Below are 21,172 nucleotides of genomic sequence, written 5' to 3' on the forward strand. Positions count from 1 at the left end.
CACCAGAAGTGCTTTTTCTGTCATCTGCACTTCCAGCCCAATCAGCATCACAATACCCAACCAGCATTGGATTTGAACAATGACAGTACATAATCCCATAGTCACTGGTGCCATTTACATATTTCAAAATTCTCTTTACTTGAGTCAAGTGACTTATCTTAGGATTGGCTTGATATCTTGCACAAACACCTACTGCATAGGTGATGTCGGGTCTGCTAGCTGTTAAATATAATAAGCTCCCTATCATGCTTCTGTACAGGCTTTGATCAACACTGGTGCCAGCTTCATCCTTTGTCAGCTTCAAGTGAGTAGGTGCAGGTGTTCTTTTATGGCTGGCATTCTCCATCCCAAACTTCTTGACAATGTTCTTTGCATACCTGCTTTGTGAGAGGAATATGGAGTCCTCCATCTGCTTCACTTGAAGTCCCAGAAAATAAGTCAGCTCTCCAACAAGACTCATCTCAAATTCAGATTGCATCTGTTGGACAAAATGTCGAAGCATCTCATTCGACATCCCTCCAAACACAATGTCATCAACATATATCTGTGCAATCATCAAGTTTTCAGCATCTTGTTTGACAAAGAGAGTCTTGTCAATTCCTCCCTTCCTATACCCTTGCTGAGTAAGGAACTCTGTCAGCCTTTCATACCAAGCTCTTGGAGCTTGCTTCAATCCATAGAGAGCCTTCTTGAGCCTGTATACATGATCTGGATGAGTCGGGTCTGCAAATCCCTTTGGCTGCTCCACATAGACTTCTTCATTCAGGTATCCATTCAGAAATGCGCTCTTCACATCCATCTGGTACAGCTTGAATTTGAGGATGCAAGCCACACCAAGTAATAATCTGATGGACTCAAGTCTAGCAACTGGGGCAAAAGTCTCATCAAAGTCTACACCTTCAATCTGAGTGTAGCCTTGAGCAACCAGTCTGGCCTTGTTTCTGGTTATGACACCTTCTTCATTGGTTTTGTTCTTGAAGATCCACTTGGTGCCAATCACATTAGTTCCCTCGGGCCTAGGAACTAGCTCCCAGACTTCATTCCTTTTGAATTGCTCCAATTCTTCTTGCATGGCATTGATCCAGAACTCATCTGTCAGTGCCTCTTTCACGTTCTTGGGCTCAATTTTGGAGACAAAACATGAGTTTGAGACGATCTCAACCTCCCTTGATCTTGTAGTGACCCCTCTGTTTGGATCTCCTATAATCAGCTCCTTGGGGTGCATCTTCTGGATTCTAATGGAGGGTCTCTTGTCAGGTTGGTTGATGTTTGAATCATCTGTAGCAGGATCAGAGTTTTCTGCATTTTCTCCACTTTTAGCTGCATCTGCTACATTGTCTCCCGATGTTCTGACATCTTCTTCGACATCTTTCTTTCTTGTTGGAGACAGATCATCAACAACCACATTGATGGATTCCATCACTGTTCTGGTTCTGGAATTGAATACTCTATATGCTCTGCTGTTTGTAGAGTATCCCAGGAATATTCCTGCATCACTCTTGGGATCCATCTTTCTCCTTTGCTCTCTATCTGCCAAGATGTAACATGGACTTCCAAAGATGTGAAAGTGCTTGACAGATGGCTTCCTCCCTTTCCAGATTTCATACAGGGTGGTTGAAGTCCCTCTTCTCAGTGTGACTCTGTTGTGGATGTAGCATGCTGTGTTCATGGCTTCTGCCCAGAGATTATAGGGAAGTTCTTTGGCATGAAGCATGACCCGAGCAGCCTCTTGCAAGGTCCTGTTTTTCCTTTCAACTATGCCATTCTGTTGTGGTGTAATGGCTGCAGAGAACTCATGAGTGATGCCTTCAGATGTGCAGAATTCAGTGAACCTGCTGTTTTCAAATTCTCTGCCATGGTCGCTCCTGATTCTCTTGATCACACAGTCCTTTTCTCTTTGAAGTCTTAGACTCAACTCTTTGAATACTTCAAAGGTTTCTGATTTCTCTCTGATAAAGTTGACCCAGGTAAATCTGGAGAAATCATCCACAACAACATAGGCATACCTCTTTCCTCCAAGGCTTTCAACTTGCATAGGCCCCATCAAATCCATGTGAAGTAGTTCCAGTACCCTGGAAGTGGTCTGATGTTGAAGCTTCTGGTGGGACATCTTGACTTGCTTTCCAATCTGACATTCACCACAGATTCTGCCTTCTTCTATTTTCAGATTGGGAATGCCTCTAACAGCACCTTTGTCAATGATTTTCTTCATGCCTCTTAAGTGCAGATGTCCAAATCTTTGATGCCATATTCTGACTTCACCTTCTTTGGAGGATAGACATGTGGAGGAGTAGCTGGTTTCTTGAGGTGTCCATAGGTAACAATTGTCTTTTGATCTGCTGCCCTTCATTAGAACTTCACTCTTCTCATTTGTCACCAAGCATTCTGACTTTGTGAAGTTCACATTATATCCTTCATCACACAGCTGACTGATGCTGATCAAGTTTGCAGTCAGTCCCTTTACCAGCAGTACTTTGTCCAGACTAGGAAGCCCATCATGAACTAGCTTTCCCATTCCAATGATCTTTCCTTTAGAGCCATCTCCAAATGTCACATAACTAGTGGAGCAGGGCTCAATATTCAGCAGGAATTCTTTGACTCCTGTCATGTGTCGGGAACAGCCGCTATCTAGGTACCAATCTTCCTTAGCTGATGCTCTAAGTGAAGTATGAACAACAAGACTAACAGCCTTGTGTTTTGGAACCCACATCATCTTCTTTCTGCTGTTGCCGCTTTGAGTTCCATGATGTGGATGGCCATGTAGATGATAGCAAAAGGGCTTTATGTGACCATACTTGCCACAGTAGTGACACCTCCACTTCTTTCTTTTGCTCTTTTTCTGCTGCATTCCATGATGTCGAGACCGATGTTGTGACATCGTGGCTCCAGTCCTGTTTTTGGCAGGAACAAATTCTGTCATGGTTGTTCTGCCAGCAGACTTAGGATTAAATCCAAGTCCTCTCTGGTTTCCAGCATTCTTTCCAAGCAGCAGCACCTCATTAAGCGTATCTGAGCCTTTATTCAGCATCTTTATTGATTTGGTCATGTTTTCCAATTTAGAGTTCAGAAAACCGACTTCTCCTTTAAGCTCAGAGATCTCCTCTTTATGTGCCTTCTTCTCAGCCTCCAGATCTGCAATGACCTTCTTTAGTTGTGCTTCTTGCTGAAGAATCTTCTCACTTCTGATGCATAGTTTTCTATAGGATGCAGCAAGCTCATCAAAAGTGATTTCACTGTCTGTATCACTTGAATCTTCAGCAGTTTCAAATATCCCAGTGAGTGCATTCACATCTCTGTCAGAATCACTTTCTTGTTCACTCTCTGTATCAGATTGACATACAGAGAGTCCCTTCCTGTGCTTCTTGAGATGAGTGGGACATTCAGCTATGATGTGTCCATAGCCTTCACACCCATGGCATTGAATTCCTTTGCTGTGACTGGGCTTTACATCTGATCTTTTCTGGTATTTACTGCCTTTCCTGATGTCGAAAGGGATGTTCTGGACATGTGGTTTCTGCCTCTTGTCCATTCTGTTCAGCACTTTGTTGAACTGCTTTCCAAGGAGCACAACTGCATTTGTCAGACCTTCATCAGTAGCCAGGTCATACTCATCTTCTTCTCCTTCACCATTGGACATGAAAGCCAGATTCTTGCTCTTCTTTTCAGCCCTATCCGAGAGTCCTAGCTCAAAGGTTTGAAGAGAACCAATGAGTTCATCTACTCTCATGTTGCAAATGTCTTGGGCCTCCTCTATTGCAGTGACTTTCATGTCAAATCTCTTAGGCAAGGATCTGAGGATCTTCCTCACCAGCTTTTCATCTGTTATCCTCTCTCCCAAGGCAGTGCAAGCATTGGCAATTTCAAGAATGTTCATGTGGAAGTCATGAATACACTCTTCCTCCTTCATCTTCAGATTTTCGAATCTTGTAGCCAAGAGTTGTAATCTGGACATCTTCACTTTGGAGGTTCCTTCATGAGTGATTTTCAGGATCTCCCATGCATCTTTGGCCACTGTGCAAGTGTTGATTAGTCTGAAGATGTTCTTGTCAACTCCATTGAATAGTGCATTCAAAGCTTTGGAGTTTCCAAGTGCCAATTCGTCCTCTTCTTTAGTCCAGTCTTCTTCTGGCTTCAATTCATCAGTGGGCTTTCCTTCTGTGTCCAGCATCTTGGGATGTTCCCAGCCTTTGATGACAGCTTTCCAGGTTCTGCTATCCAGTGATTTGAGGAAGGCCACCATTCTTGCTTTCCAGTATTCATAGTTGCTTCCATCAAGAATTGGTGGTCTGTTCACTGGTCCTCCTTCTTTCTCCATGTTCATCAGAATTTATCTCCCCAGATCTCACTCTGTGATTTCGAGTGTTGGCTCTGATACCAATTGAAATTCTGATACCAGGGGACAGATGTCGTACAGGATGTCACGACATCACGCTTCAGAACATGCAGTTTATGTGTGTCCGTATGAACAGATTAAACAAGTAATAACACAAGAGAATTGTTTACCCAGTTCGGTGCAACCTCACCTACATCTGGGGGCTACCAAGCCAGGGAGGAAATCCACTCTCAATAGTGTTAGTTCAAGGTCTAACAACCCCTGTTTACAACCTTCTCACCTAACCACTACCCGTGCGATCTCTACCTAAGACCCAATCTTAGATATGAGAACCTCTGCTCACTCCCTCTCACTCACACTCCCGTGTTTACAATTTATTCAAAGACACACCAGAGATCAACTCTGAACAAATGGGATCAACCCTACACAATAGAGATCAACTCTACACACTCAGGTCCAACACTTGATGCTAGTATACCATCAAGGTGGCTCACAAAAACACTCAAGTCCTAAAACTCACAAAATCACTCTTCAACCCCGGACTTGGTACAGAACTCGTGCAGCCTCCATGATTATATAGCCGTGTACGATTCTGGGCTGCAAGTTCTTGATGCTGGAGGAGATCTATCTTCTTCCTGAAAATCTGCAGTTAAAGAACTAAAAGATAACTTTTGATCTTTTAGTTTGAATCTTTAATCTTTAATCTTTAATCCCTGAACGAACTCTTCTACTTTGAAATTCGAACCATAATGATCTTTTAATTCGTTCCTAAAGATAGATCTTCTTATCTCTTGCTAACTGCACAATAATCTGTTAAAGATATAACAGATTTATATGTCCAGTATTTTCGGGCCAGATGTCAGGACATCGTATCCGACATCTTGGATCCTGCAGCTTCAATGCTTCACTTGACTTTTATCTTGCATTGTACAGCACTTCCAGTGTTTTCGAGCAGGATGTCAGGACATTGTATCCGACATCGTGGATCCTTCAACTTCAATTCTTCATTAGACATTTTATCTTGCCTTGTGCATTGTGCAGCCCGTTCTTATTCCTTGTCATAACGTTGGACATCATGTGCAGCAACTCCAGCTTTCCTTCATTGTCTAAGTGCTTATGTTTTAACAAAATCTTAGCCAATCTTTTAAAGCTCAGTAGAGCTAAGCACTAACACTCTCCATAACTGGGAAGCTTCCTTTACAACAAAAAAAAGAGAAAAATGAAGGATTGAAGAAATACAAGCAGTGAGGATGTCTCATCCACCTCTAGAACCTCATAATCACTCACAGACTCATCTCATGCTCTCAGGATGACTTCCTCTTCAAGCTCGGTTCTCTGCAAGTCTTCGCATAGCAAAATCTCAAAACTCTCTGGAACTTGGACCTTTCTCTCTCTAGAAATCTCAAAACTCTCTGAAGTCCCACTATGTAGAGGTGCACTTTACGACTCCGAAAATGGCTTCTTTTCGCGATTTGGAGCAGAAATGGTGAGCAAAGGTTGGAGCTTTGATGGAGCTTCAATGGTGAGGAAGAAGAAGGGAATAGCAACGTGAGAGAGAGAGGGAGAGAAGCTTCTGAATTTTTTTGGCTGAGTGAGTAAGGAGAGAGAGAACATGGCTTTTAGTTTAAAAAGACTTTTTCTCTTTCTTTTTTTTTTAAAAAGATGTGCCACATGTCTTCTTTTGAGTGGAGCAAAAAGGGGCCCACTTTTTCTCTTGATGTGACTCATACTCAGTCACAAGAAGAGAAAAATCTGACCTTTTGAAATGCTAAAATCCTGCCTCGGTTTGCATGTCGTTTCTCTAGTTCCAGTCCCTTGCGTTTCTCTGCACCCGTCGGGGCCAGTTTTCGAAAGTAGGCAATATATATATCAAAACACTCAGAATGAAATCCCGAGCGTGGTTCAGAGGTTGGTTTCGTTAAATTTTAAGTTGCACGCAAAACGATAATTTTTAGACTAATTAATTGAGAATTAGTCTATAACTATCCAGTTATGGATTTCTCTTCGTTAATCAGCCTAACCCGCGTATCTTTCCCCCAATATACCTACTTCTACCAGGAGTATATATGTATATATATATATATATATATATATATATATATATATATATATATATATATATATATATATACTGAATAATACTTATATATATAATCATTCAAAATGCATCGTTTACAAAATCCCGGGTAGAAATTTCCAGGATGTCACAATGTGCTTAGCCAAAAGTTGAAATTCAAATTTCAATATTTTATAATTTATTTATTTATTAGCACAGAGAAAAGGGCTTGGCTTAGCACGCAGATAGGGACGCTTAGCAAGTTCTGCAGAACAAAATACCTGCAATTCTCACTAAGCCTGGCTCTCGGCTGGCTTAGCTAAAATAATGCATCTTGATTACAGAGGGATAGGGGCTTAGCGATTGGTGGATTGTTTAGCGCTGCTATGGTTGCAAGGAATTGGGCTTAGCTGGCATGAGTTTCGCTTAGCTCAATGAAACCCAATTCTGGCCACAAGGAAATGAGCTTAGCCACAACGTGTCGCGCTTAGCCAGTGAATGCAATGCGCTTAGCGAGCAGGCCGTCGCTTAGCCCAATTCAGGTCGAATTGAAATGGGCTTAGCTCAGCCTTGGCTAGCTTAGCGGACCAAATCAGCCTGAGATGCAAGGGTTGAGCACTAAGTGCTAGAAACTCTCGGCTTAGCGCATGACCAAAGATGTGCTTAGCGCAAGGCTTGCGCTTAGCGAAAGGACTGTTTTTCAGAAAAAATTTCTGAGTTATTTTTCAGTCGCTTCCTTAAGAAATTGAAACCCTTATATCTGTCATTCAAAAACAAGCTGATATACCCCAATGTAATGATTATGAAGCAAGTTCCACATGATATAATGCATAAATAAAACAAACTAACATCAATTAGAATTGGGTTACCTCCCAGGAAGCACTTATTTAACGTCATTAGCTTGACGTTTTTACCTCAATGGGCGAAATCACATTTTGGTTCTTACTTCCAGAGCCTCCTTACCCACTTCCATTACCTGTAAGCAAACATTTTGTTCCAGAGCAGGCTTGTCTTCAACAAATAAATCAAAATCAATTTTCTGATCTTCAAAGCCCAGCTCCAGCTTCTTTCTCCCTATATCCACTATGTAGCTTGCAGTTAACATGAATGGACTTCCCAAAATTACAGGAATGTCATTATCTTCACAGATATCCATTACCACAAAGTCTTCCAGGAAGATAAAATGTTTTACTCTGACCAACACATCTTCAATTACTCCATATGGTCTGGTAATGGAGCGGTCATCAAGTTGTAGCGATTACACTCCCAGGGTCTTTATTCTTGGTGGCTCCCAGGTTAATAAGAGCCTTTCCCACTATGACTTCTCCAATTGAACAAGGAATGATTACACTCCCAAGGTCTTTGTGCTTGGGTGGAAGGATCTTTTGAATCACAGCACTACAATTTCCTTCCACAACAACATTTTCCTGGTGAATATTCTTGTGTTTCCTTGTTAACATATCCTTTAAAAACTTGGAGTAGAGTGGCATCTGCTATAAAGCTTCTCCGAAGGGCATGGTTATTTCCAGTTTCCTGAAAATATCTAAAAATCTCACCAAATGGTGGTCCTTCTGCTTCTTGGAAGGTACCACAGGATATGGTACTTCCGCACCTTCATTCACAGCTTTTTCTCTCTTCTTCTCTCTAGCTTGTTCACTTCTACTCCTCTTTTCATTCTTATTTTTTTCATCTTTTTCAAATTTTTTATTTTCTTTTTCTTTTTCTACTTCTTTTTCTTTTTCTTGGTCATTTACTTTCTTTTTCTTGACCATTATTTGTTTTTCTTTTTCCTGATTGCTTTCACCTTTCACATCATCTTTCTTATTATTAGTACCTTTCTTTTTAGCATCTTTCTTCTTGGGCACGACACTATCCTCATCCTCTACCTCCATAAACCTCTTACTCCTTGTCATCACAGCTTTGCATTCCTCCTTGGGATTCTTTTCTGTATTCGCCACAAAACTGTTGGATGAGCCTCACCACAGATGGTACAACCTATAACCTGCAAAATAGAAGAATGTGTAGGTTGACCAATAGACAATTTAGTTGGCAACTTACCAAGTGTTTCTGTTAAAATATCAAGTTGCTTAGAAAGCAACTTATTCTGTGCCAATAAAGCGTCATGTGATGATAGTTCTAACAAGCATCATGTAATATGTCAGCCAATGATCATGCCATTTTGTGCGACAGAACCCATCAACCCACAAAGAAAAGCTTGTTAGAACTATCATCACATAATGCTTTATTGGCACAGAATAAGTTGCTTTCTAAGCAACTTGAGATTTTAACAGAAACACTTGGTAAGTTGCCAACTAAACTATCTATTGGTCAACCTACACATTCTTCTATTTTGCAGATTACAGGTTGTACCACTTGTGGTGAGGCTCATGAAATAGGCCAATGTATTCCCATTGAAGAAAACACTCAAGAAATTCATTATATGGGAAATCAACAGCGACAAGGGTATACTCAAGGAGGATTTTCAGGCTTCCAGCAGGGTCCTTATAATCAACAAGGATAGTGGAGGTCACACCCTGGCAATCAGTTCAACAAAGAGCAGGGTATACCTTCAAACAGGCCAATCCAACAAGGGCCTAACATCTTTCAGAGGACTACTAAGTTGGAGGAGACTTTGGCTCAGTTTATGCAGGTAACAACGTCAAATCATAAAAGAACTGAGTCAGCACTAAAGAACCTTGAGGTCCAGGTGGGACAACTGACCAAGCAGATAGCTGACAAGTCATCCAACAATTTTATGACAAATATAGAAAAGAATCCCAAGGAGGAATGCAAAGCTGTCATGACAAGGAGTAAGAGGTTTGTGGAGGCTGAGGATGAGGAGAGTGTTGTGCACAAGAAGAAAGGTACTGATGGCAAGAAAAATCATGTGAGAGGTGAAAGCAATCAGGAAAAAGAGAAACAAATAATGGTCAAGGCTCTTATTAACCTGGGAGCCAGTATTAATTTAATGCCACTCTCTAGGTGCAGAAGGTTGGGAGAGTTGTAGATCATGCCCACTAAGATGACCTTACAACTTGCTGACCGCTCCATTACCAGACCATATGGAGTAATTGAAGATATGCTGGTCAGAGTGAAACATTTTATCTTCCCGGTAGACTTTGTGGTAATGGATATCTGTGAAGATACTGACATTCTTGTAATTTTAGGAAGGCCATTCATGTTAACTGCAAGCTGCATAGTTGATATGGGTAGAAAGAAGCTGGAGATGGCTTTTGAAGATCAGAAAATTGATTTTGATTTGTTTGTTGAAGATATGCCTGCTCCAGAACAATATGTTTGCTTACAGGTAATAGAAGTGGGTCAAGAGGTTCTGGAGGTAACAACCAAAACATGATATCACCCATTGAGGTAAAAGCGATATAGTTGGAATTTGCTTGGTGATCATTGAAAAAAAGGGTATATCAGCTTGTTTTGAATGTTAGATAAAAGGGTTTCAATTTCTTGAGAAAGTGACTGAAAAATAACTTAGAAAATATTTTCTGAAAAACAGTCCTTTTGCTAAGCGCAAGCCTCGCGCTGAGTGCATCTTTGGTCATGCGCTAAGCCGTGAGTCTCAAGCGCTTAGCGCTTAACCCTTGCATCTTAGGCTGATTTGGTCTGTTAAGCTAGCCAAGGTTAAGCCAAGCTAATTTCAATTCGATCTGAATTCAGCTAAGCGACGGCCTGACCGCTAAGCGTATTGTATTTTTTGGCTAAGCGTGACTCGTTGCGGCTAAGCTGAATTCCTTGTGGCCTAAACTGGGTTTCATCGAGATAAGCACCACTCATGGCAGCTAAGCTGAAATGTAAGCGCTAAGCGCTCTCTCCTTTGTACTCAAGATGCATCATTTTAGCTAAGCCGGCCCAGAGCCCAACTTAGCGAGAGTTGCAGGTTTTTTGATCTGCAGAACTTGCTAAGCGGACGTATCCGTGCGCTAAGCCAAGCCATTTGTGTACCAACAAAAAAAATTGATTTTGAATTTCAAACGTCGGCTAAGCGTGCAAATTTGCTAAGCGAGCCTCATTGAGAAGCCAAACATCTCTCTGGCTCACTTAGCGCAGCGATCCGCTAAGCAAGAAGGTCGAAAACTGCTTAAGTGAGTGTAACGACAGTTACCCTCACAATTGCCAGATTTTGGAAACTCTTTCTCTACGTTCTCTCCAAAAATTTGCGCACCTTGCATCTATGCTTTCTTTTTGCATTGTCTACTTCCAATCACAAAGCATCAATGATACAAGTAAGTTCCTTACTTCCTTTTTCTCTTTTGCTTTGTTGAACTTTAGGATAGAAAACCTTAGATTTAGCTTTAGATTTTAAGGATTTTAATGTTTTTAGAAGTAGTTAAAGATTAGAACTTTATATATGAATGGACTGTATAAATTATTTTGGGAACATTGCATGTCTGATATGCCTTTTAGAGGCTTGAAAAATGGAAGAAAATGCAGTGCGTTTTTTGCATTTTTTCTGCAAAACACGATGAACTCGCTAAGCGAGTTCATCTTTTAAGGATGAATACTCATCCTCTTGTTGAGATGCCTGTCGCTAAGCGAGGCTGAATCGCTAAGCCCAGGTAACTTAGTCAAATTTTTTGTTGGAAGCTGCACGCTAAGCTGAGCTTACCTGAGCTAAGCGCATTTCATTGCGGCAAATCCCATACTTAGTATATTTTCTGAAGTGTATGGTGCCGCTAAGCGTGAACCTTGAGAAGCTTAGCGCAAATCCTTGTGGCAATGTTTAGGCTTAGCGGGTGCTTGCCAGCTAAGCCGATTATGCAGAAGCTGAATTTCTGCAACTTCCGCTAAGTGGCTTCACATGTCGCTAAGCGGTAGTGTGTTTTTTGTGAAGGCCAGCTAAGAGGACCAGGGCTCGTTAAGCCGCCAATGCCTTTTTCAGTTTTATTTTTCAGTTTTTGAATTTGAATAACTTGTGTCTTGTTTAACTGTTTGGTTCCTTTATTTGCAAATGGCTTCTAGGAAACGCAAGAGTGTTGGTTCAAGACCCACAACACAATATGATACAAGGAGATTTTCCTCCTTAGATGCTTGGAACTGGTACACGGATAATGTCCTGGGGAGAAACATTTTGCCTGAGGGGAAGGTGGAGCTCTACCACACTAAGCTAGGTGATTTTAAGACTAAATTGGAGAGGCATAATTTCCATAAATGCCTCACCAATTTGGTTGATGGGAGCATAAACTTGGCTTTGGTGAAAGAGTTCTATGCAAACTTATACAGCTCTGAAGGCCCTTCACCAAAGAAAGCCAGAGTCAGAGGCCATTTAGTGAAGATTGATGCTGACAGTCTCAACATATTCCTGGAGACACCGGTGGTATTGGCAGAGGGTGAGACTTTACCCACATACTCCAGATACTGCAGGATGCCCACAGATTACAAAGAGATTGAGGCTGCCTTATGCATACCGGGCTGAGGGTTCATTTTGAATGTTGAGGGCCATCCTGGGAGGATTCTCAGGAAAGACTTGACTACTTTAGCCAAGGTTTGGAGTGTTCTCTTATACTCCAACCTGGCCCCCACCTCAGGATACAGCAGACTCCTCCACTCATATCCTAGAGATACCAAAGGACCCGACCACACCAGTCCTGACTATGGACACTTCTCCTCCAGATACTCCAGTACTTCATCTGACAGATGAGGAGGATGTTCAAACACAGGATACTCAGGACCAGTCACAGGAATTCTAAATTCCTGACGATGCCTTTTTCTTTTTGGATTATTATTATTATGATTATGGTTTTAGTACACTATTTCTTTTATGTTTATATAAACTGCTAGTTTTGTTTATGGGTAGTTAGTTTGCTCATTCTGAAGCATTTAGAACAATTTGACTTGATTTTGATGATATGGCAGTAAAACACTTTTATCTTTTTGTGAAAATAGGTGTATGAGTTGATTTTGGATTGAATGCATGATTGTGATGGAGTTTGGGTTTCTATTCATAAGTTTGAGCAAATGTGCATGTTAGACAAAGAAAGAACAAGAATGTGAACTTGCAAATAGAATTGTTAGTCAGTAGACAAATTGATTGAGAAAGAAAAGCTTGAACCAAAATCGATGAGAGTGTGATCTTAAACTGTGAGTGAACGACTAGCTGTGAGTAATAATCTTTGCATCAATCTCTGAATTTTAGAATGAAATGTATAAATGAGGACGTGATGAAGGCCATGATTGTGCATATACAAGCCTTTTGACCAAAAAGCTTACCTTGAATGATAATTGTATCCTTTGTACCCTTTATGAGCTGAATGATATTGTCAAAAATTTGAACCCTGAACTTAAATAATTATCTCCAGATACCTTGCTTAGATTCTAGGAGAGCATATGGTTCAAGGAAAATTTACCCCAAATTTGGGGGAGTGGAGTTGATTGGGATGTAGAGTAAAAGGTAAAGCATTAGCACACACAACAAATAAGTTGTGTGTTAAAAAAACCAATCAAAGACAATGTGTGCTGGTGTAATAAGGTCAAAAGCAAATTAAAGTGAAAGACTAGTGAGTAAGCTAAATTGTATTGAAAAGATCACTTGGATAAGTTTAGGATTTGTGCTCTCTTAGAATCTAAGCCTTTGAATCCTAGAAAAACCAATGAATTTTTGTAGCCAAGCCTCACTACAAGCCTGGGAAAGTCCTTCTGATTCTGTTTATACATTTTTAACTTTATGGCATGAGATGAAGTTCAAAGATTGGACCTCTTGCTAGTTGTTATTAATGAATAGCTTAAACACTTGTGCGTGAGTGAAACAGTAGCCATGAGCTATGGTTTAAGCTACTTTCCTTAATATTTGTCTTATGCCTAACTTCATCTAATTGTACAGGTTACATTTTATTCTTCTCTTTGAATAACTGCATATTTTGTGAAAGACAACTGATGAGAGCATTTTGCTTCATTCTTGTGTCATGCAATCAGTGACTTTTGCTGTATACACCTTTGTAGATAATCACTGCATGCTATTGTCACTTGGGGACTAGTGAACTGCTCTTTATTTGGTTGAGGACAAGCAAAACTGTAAATTTGGGGGAGTTGTTAGTCGATGAATATGACTAACTTTTGTGTATAAAACATGTGTAAATTGTATCAAACTCCTCCAATTTATGGTTATTTTGTAGTGTTGTAATTACTTTTGGGTAAAGATAGGTAATAAATACTTAGTACTTCCATTTTGTGTGTTTAATAATCATTTTCTCTCAATTTTAGGTTAATTAGGCGAGTTTGTATAGTGCTGATTTTCACCCTCTGACTAAGCCAACCTGTCGGCTTAGCGAGCCATCCGCTGAGCACAATACTCCACGGCTGAGCGTGAGGAAAAATCTGGAATAAGGCTGAGCACAATCTTAACGCTGTGCATGTTCGCTGAGCAACGGGCCATCCCACTAAGCGCACCACTTTAATCCATTCACTGTGTGAGAAAATCCCGCGCTAAGCCGAAATTCACTAATGCGCGCTAAGCGGTTCAGAATTGCGCTAAGCGCACGAGCCCGAACAAAGCCACCTATTTAAGCCTGAAATCAGATTTTGAGAGGGAGTTTGGCCTTTTCTTGAAGCTTTTGTATGTCTAGAGAGTTCTAGAGAGAGAAAGGTCCAAGTTCTAGAGAGTTTGAGAGATTTTGCTGTGTGAAGACTTGCAGAGACCAGAGCTTGAAGAGGAAGCCGTCTTGACAGCTTGAGATGAGTTTGTGAGTGATTGTGAGGTCTTAGAGGTGGAGGAGACATCCCCACCACTTATATTTCTTCAATCCTTCATCTTTCTCTTCTCTTTGTTGTAAAGGAAGTTTCCCAGTATGGGAAGCTAAATCCTCTGTTGGTTCTTCCTTGTAGGTACTTGATGTAAATACCTGTATATTTATTTAATGATGTTTTGTGTGTTCACTGTGCTATCAGAACTTCATTTTACCATGCTTTTTCCTTTATCACATAGATGCATGTGTTTTTAGGGTCATTCAATAGTGGAAACTGGTCTGATTCTTAGAACTTGATAGGACAGGGCTAGTTTGTCGTACTATCACGAGGGATCAGGGTACGACAACCTAGTTGTTGTATGTTTATCTTAATGCGGTCCTGGCCGAGTTTAGTCCAACAAGAGGAATTTGTGGACGATGCTTGATCAGGATTAGGCTAGACTATCACGAGGAATCGGGGTTTAGCATTTCAGGAGACACGATAGAATGCATAAGCATTGTTAAGTAGAGAATATCCTTTTAACATCAGGCACCTATTAGGAAGACCAACGTGTTACCTACTTGCTTTACACATCATTACTCGCCTTCCCCAATAGACACATTGTTTTTCTCCAAAAATTTATATGTTGCTCTGATCGGTTGGAGGTTTTGTTTCTTTACTAAAGCATGCTCGCATTTTAGTGAAAAAACACCGAGACTATTTTAGTCTCACAAAAAAGCAAAGAACTACGTAGGTCTGAGTCCCTCATCACTAATTGAGGATATGTAGGAGCAAAAGCCCCACTTTTGTCGACCACCCCACCCTTTGTTATCCTGAGCTGTGAAGTCAGGTGGCAGGCGGAAATACCCAAGTGGTTATCCGTACAAAGACAACATCTGCTCAAACTGGCCTGCGAAGTCAGGTGGCAGGTGGAAATACCCAAGTGGTTATTTTTACAAAGACAACATCTGCTCAAACTGACCCATGAAGTCTGGTGGCAGGCGAAAATACCCAAGTGGTTATCCGTACAAAGACAACATCTGCTAAAACTGACCCGTGAAGTCAGGTGGCAGGAGGAAATACCCAAGTGGTTATCCGTACAAAGACAACATCTGCTCAAACTGACCTATGAAGTCAAGTGGCAGGCAGAAATACCCAAGTGGTAATTCGTACAAAGACAACATCTGCTCAAACTAACCCGTGAAGTCAAGTGGCTGGTGGAAATACCCAAGTGGTTATCCGTACAAAGACAATGTTAGTCATCTTATACGACTAACTTTTGTATAGAAAACATTTTCCAAAACTTGTATAGTTCCCCAATTTATGGTCATGTTGTAGTAATCTTGTAAATAAATCTTGTTTTATGGTTAAAACTATCTCCAGAATATCTGATCGAGGTCGTACCCGAATCAAATAAACATTAAAATGTAGTAACTAGGAAGTGATCCTAGGTCGTTTCCCAACGAGCAGTGACAAGCCAAATGTTCATAATATACTTGCAGTAACAGTAACAGTAACGATGGGGGGGGGGGGGTTGTTTGCTTTTGTAAATTAAACAGCGAATATATGTGAATTAGAAAATATCAGAATTAAAACACGTTGCTTCCCCTTGATTCACAAGCAAGTCTCTTATCCTAGGTTACGAGAGTTTATCCTTTATCAGTTTAACCACTTAATCCAACCCTAAATTAAATTACTAAGCGAAATTCAACATAAGGCATTCATTATGTGATTAAGCATCACATACACCAATTACTCATAAACGATCATTAAGCATGAACGTAAATTAAGCGCAGAGACAATTAATCAAGCACTAAGCATGCATGAATTAAAAGCAACAAATTCAAAGTAATTAGTGAAGAGGAAAAACTAAACAGAATTTAACAGTAATAATAGAACCTCAAAGAGAACTGTGCTTGATCCTCAAGGGAAAACAACGTTGCGGACTTAGCCTTCCATTAATCAAATAGAGAATGAAATTTTGTTGATAAAACTAAAAGTCTGAACTGGAATTGTAAAAAAAACGAAAATAAAAGAGAAAGAGAAGAGAGACTAAAACTAAAAACGAAAAATAGAAGAGAGAGAAGAGAGAGAGAGAGTCTCCTGCCAGGGAGAGAGGGAGCCCCTTAAACTAGAACCTTGGTGCTGTTATATAGTTTTTTTTTCAGCCCCAAAGCTTACAAATATGTTTTAAATCCAAGCCCATAAGTAAAATCAAATCAAATCTAGATAAGATAAGATAAGATAAGATCTAGATGAAATAATATCTAGATGAGATCAAATCTAAATAATATCTAGATAAGATAAGATCTAATTTTATAGAATAAATTAGTCTGCCCTCTTCAAGTCCAAGCCCAATTCTAGATTCAAGCCCAATGCTTCATTAATTCCTGAAATTAGATTAAAAACATCAAATTAGCTTAATGGGCTCAAATAATAAAACTGCCTAATTAATTGACAATTAAGACTAATCAATAATTAAAATGGTGCAAAAAGGGTTTAGAAAATAGAAGAAAATGATGGCACATCAATATCTCCATTGGACTTAATGATGAAATCCGTGCAATTTTAGTTGAAAAAGAGGCTAAGTTATGAAGTGCAAAAAGTGGCAGTTGGGCTTAGCTAAGCATTTGGGCTAAGCATGCATCCACTGCTAAGTGCAGCTTCAGCGTGCTCAGCGTGAAGAAGAATCTGGCAGAGCATCAACATCAAAGCCGCGCGCTAAGCGCAATAGGTGTCTTCAGCCAGGCTCAATGCACAACTGGCGCTAAGCCCAATTCCACTTACTCGCGCCAAGCGCGAGGGTGGCGCTAAGCACAGCGTCGCAAATTCAAAGCCTATTTAAAGTCTGTTCTGTGCAGAATTAGGGGACACAGCTTTTGAGACACACTTTTGCAGAGATTTTAGAGCACACCATAGTGCCTATTTCGGGAAAAAAGCTCTGGAGGCAGCAAGAGGAGCAGCTTGTGCAGTGAGACCTAGGTTTTGTAATTAGAGAGAGATTAGTGAGTTCTAGAGTGAATGTGAGATGTTGAGAAGAGGAGGAGGGATCCCCCTTCTTGTGTAAGGAATTGTCATTCTCTACTCTTAATCTCATTTATTGTTAGGGTTTCTTTGTAATTGCTGGCTAAACACCTTAGTTGGGAATTTCTAATGAATAGCTTATGTAAATACTTAATATCTAATTGATTATGTTTTCTGTGTTCAATGCTTCTTTCAATGCTAAATTTTTGTATGATCTTGGTCTGATCATTCATTTGTGTGCATAGTTAGGTGACTTTAGCATTGGGAAATGTACTATTGCCTTAGAACTTGATTGAAGCAGGATTGAAACTTAGTCTTACAAGAGGGATCTGTGGATTAAGTTTTGGTTTTAATTATGTTGTTACGATAATGTTGTTTGATCTATGCCTAGTCTTACAAGAGGGATCTACGGACGAAGCTTAGGTTAAATTAGGCTAAACTTTCATAAGCTACTTAAGTTGACTCTAGTCTTACAAGAGGGATCTGCAGACGAAGCTCAGTTTAAGTTAGTCTAAACCTAAGAGGGTCGTCTAAATTGAGCCTAGTCCAACAAGAGGGATCTGAGGATGAAGCTTGGATTGATTCGGTCTGACGAGGGATCAAGGTTTAGAATTCAGGCTACAACATAAGACACAAAAGCATGATTGATTAGAGAAACATATTTATATACATCAGCTTGTTTGTTAGAAAGACCCAACATTTCTACCTTCTGCTGTCAATTTTACTTATTTTCATTTTACTATTTTTAGCATAGAGTTTAGTTTAAATTCTGTTTACAATCATCAATCATTTATGTTTCTTCACCAATGCCTCATTTCTGAAGTTAACTCTATCTAACATTAGTTCCTTGTGTTCGATACTCGGATTCATCCATTTTAATTTTAAATACTTAACGATCCAGTGCGCTTTTCGGCAAACCCCTCCCTTGGAATTCCCTTGAACATATTTGTATCACGATCATACACAAAAAAGTAACTGCAGGGGGATTCCAATAGACAACATCTGCTAAAACTGACCCGTGAAGTCAGGTGGCAAGCAAAAATACCCAAGTGGTTATCCATACAAAGACACATCTGCTAAAACTGACCCGTGAAGTCAGGTGGCAGGCAGAAAATACCCAAGTGGTTATCCGTACAAATACAACATCTGCTCAAACTGACCTGTGAAGTCAAGTGGCAGGCGGATATATCCAAGTGGTTATCTGTACAAAGACAACATCTGTAAAACTGACGCGTGAAGTCAGGTGGCAGGCGGAAATACCCAAGTGGTTGTCCTTACAAACATAATTCTGCTATCCCGACCTGTGAGAAGTCAAGTAGCATGCGAAAACACCTTAGGGTTATCCGCACACACAATTTTGCTACCCCAACCTATAAGATGTCGGGTAGCATGCAGAGACACCCAAGGGTTATTCGCACACACGCAATTCTGTTATCCCGACCCGTGAGTCAGGTGGCATGCGGAGATACCTTATGGTTATCCATACACACGTTTGCTATCGTGACCTGTGAGTCCGATGGCACGCGGAGACGCCCTATACGATAATCCACACACATTTCAAAGACAAAATTGTCTTCATTCATTGCATGCCTTCAAAGGCGACAATGTCCTCACACATTTCGAAGACAAAAATGTCTTCAGTCAGTGCATGCCTTCACAGGCGACAATGACCCTCATCCACATTTCAAAGATGACAATGTCTTTAGTCATTGCATGCCTTCAAAAGGCGACAATTCATCATTTACATTTCGAAGATGACAATGCCTTCAGTCACTGCATGCCTTCAAAAGGTGACAATGACCATCATTTACATTTCGAAGACAACAATGTCTTTAGTCATTGCATGCCTTCAAAGGCGACAATGTCCTCATCTACATTTCAAAGACGACAATGTCTTCAGTCATTGCATGCCTTCAAAAGGCGGCAATGTCCTCATCTGCATTTCGAAGAAGACAATGTCTTCACCCAAAAAAAGAAATATATATATATATATATATATATATATATATATATAATAAAAGAAAAAATGCAAATGCAAAAGAATTAAACGAGAAAAGGAGGAATTTCAATGTCTTCATGCCTTCACGGGTTTTACTGCTTGGATTTCCGCTAGTGGCCGGTCGGGTAAAGACTCAGCTTGAACGAAATTAGTGTCTTATCTTTACTTCCCTTTTATCTCCAATAAAAGATAAGTAAAGAGGGGCAACTATCAAACCCTAATTTTGTCCAGTGACATTTGTTTGTCGGCATCCAAATCTTAATTGATTGCTTTGGGACGCTTAACACCCATCGTCGTGGAATCCGTACGGTTCAGTGATGTTTCGGAAAGAAAACAACCAAAAAACACAAAAATGAGGGGTGAACTTATCAAACTAGGGTTGTAAATAGCAATTTGCAAATCTGGGCCCATCTAGAAGATTCAAGACTTTTTCTTGCTTCAGGTCGAAGCAACCTAGCTCGTCTGGGCGGCAACCACCTCACCCATTTTGTTGAAAAATGGCATCCGGAGCTTCCATAATGCTTCAGTAACATTTCTGAAACCCTAAGTAAGCATATTTCACTTAAGATTGGTGAAAGGGGAGAGGAAAAGAAGAAAATCAAGTCCGATATGCTTCCGCAATGCTTTCGTAACTTTTTCGTAAAATACGAAAAGGGGGGATGAACTTAGCAATTTGGGGGTACATCAGGAAGCTTCCTGAGGAAGCCTGGGCGAGCTGGGCGGCAACCTCCTCCCCATTTTTTTCTATTTAAAGGGGAAAGAGGCTGAGTAAATGGATCCCAACACCCTAGAAACTCAGCAATCACTTAAAATTAGTGAGGAGAAGAAGAAAATCAAGTCTGATATGCTTCCGCAATGCTTTCGTAACTTTTCAGTAAAATACAAGAAGAGGGGTGAACTTAGAAATTTGGGGGGTGCATCAGGAAACTTCCTGAGGAAGCTTGGGCTTGCCTGGGCGACCTGAGCTCACCTGGGTGAGTTAGGCGGCAACCTCCTCCCCATTTTTTGCTATTTAAAGGGGAAAGAGGTTGAGTAAATGGATCCCAGCACCCTAGAAACTCAGGAATCACTTAAAATTAGTGAGGAGAAGAAGAAAAAGGAGAAAAATCCAAGCCGAGGTGCTTCCAAGATGTTTCTGTGAGCGATTCCGTGGAAGTTCTTCATTGTTCTTCGCCGTTCTTCGGTCTTCAACCGGTAAGTTCTCGAAATCGAATCTTTCAATTCATTTTATGCACCCTCAATGGTCCATTCTTGTTTTGTATGCTTTCATTTTCATTTTGCTTACTTTTCGTACCCCCTTTTTCCATTTTTAACGAGCTTTAACCAATCGTTTAAGCCGTTATCTCGCCTAATAAATCATAAAATGAATTCCAACCAATCATTTGTGTTGTAATCTTGTTTAATCACTGTTAAAGAAAAATCTAACCGATTGTTCAAGCTGTAACCTCGGTTAAATGAAAAAAAGCAAAATAATAATAAAATAATCAAAATATCTTGAAAAAAATAATAATAAAATAATCAAAAAAATCAATCACATGTTTTTCTTTGAAAGTTTCCTTGAATGAATTGACTAATAACCAAAGTGAAACTAAGCCTAATATCAACTCACAAACCAAGCTTTGTCCATAAAAGTCACTTAAAACCGTTTGAAGGTCCAACGCCTTAAAACGGTCCTCTTTGCTTTTATCGGTTAACATGGACCGTTCAAAAGCATAAAATCAACACATAACTTTACCGCTTTCGCATGAACTATGTAGGTCTGAGTTCCTCATCACAAATCGAGGATACGTATGAGCAAAAGCCCCGCTTTTGTCGACCACCCCTTTTCCAAAATCGCAAGAACTACGTAGGTCTGAGTTCCTCATCAATCGAGGATACGTAGGAGCAAAAGCCCCGCTTTTGTCGACCCCAAGAGATCGTTAATGGTCCAACGCCTTAATGTTTCTCTCCTTTCAAAAACCAAGAGATCGTTAATGGTCCAACGCCTTAACGTTTCTCTCCTTTCAAAAACCAAGAGATCATTAATGATCCAATGCCTTAACATTTTTCTCCTTTCAAAACCAAGAGATCGTTAATGGTCCAACAC

This window comes from Glycine soja, chromosome 9 (genome assembly GCF_004193775.1).
Source record: "Glycine soja cultivar W05 chromosome 9, ASM419377v2, whole genome shotgun sequence".
In the NCBI taxonomy this organism is placed as follows: domain Eukaryota; kingdom Viridiplantae; phylum Streptophyta; class Magnoliopsida; order Fabales; family Fabaceae; genus Glycine; species Glycine soja.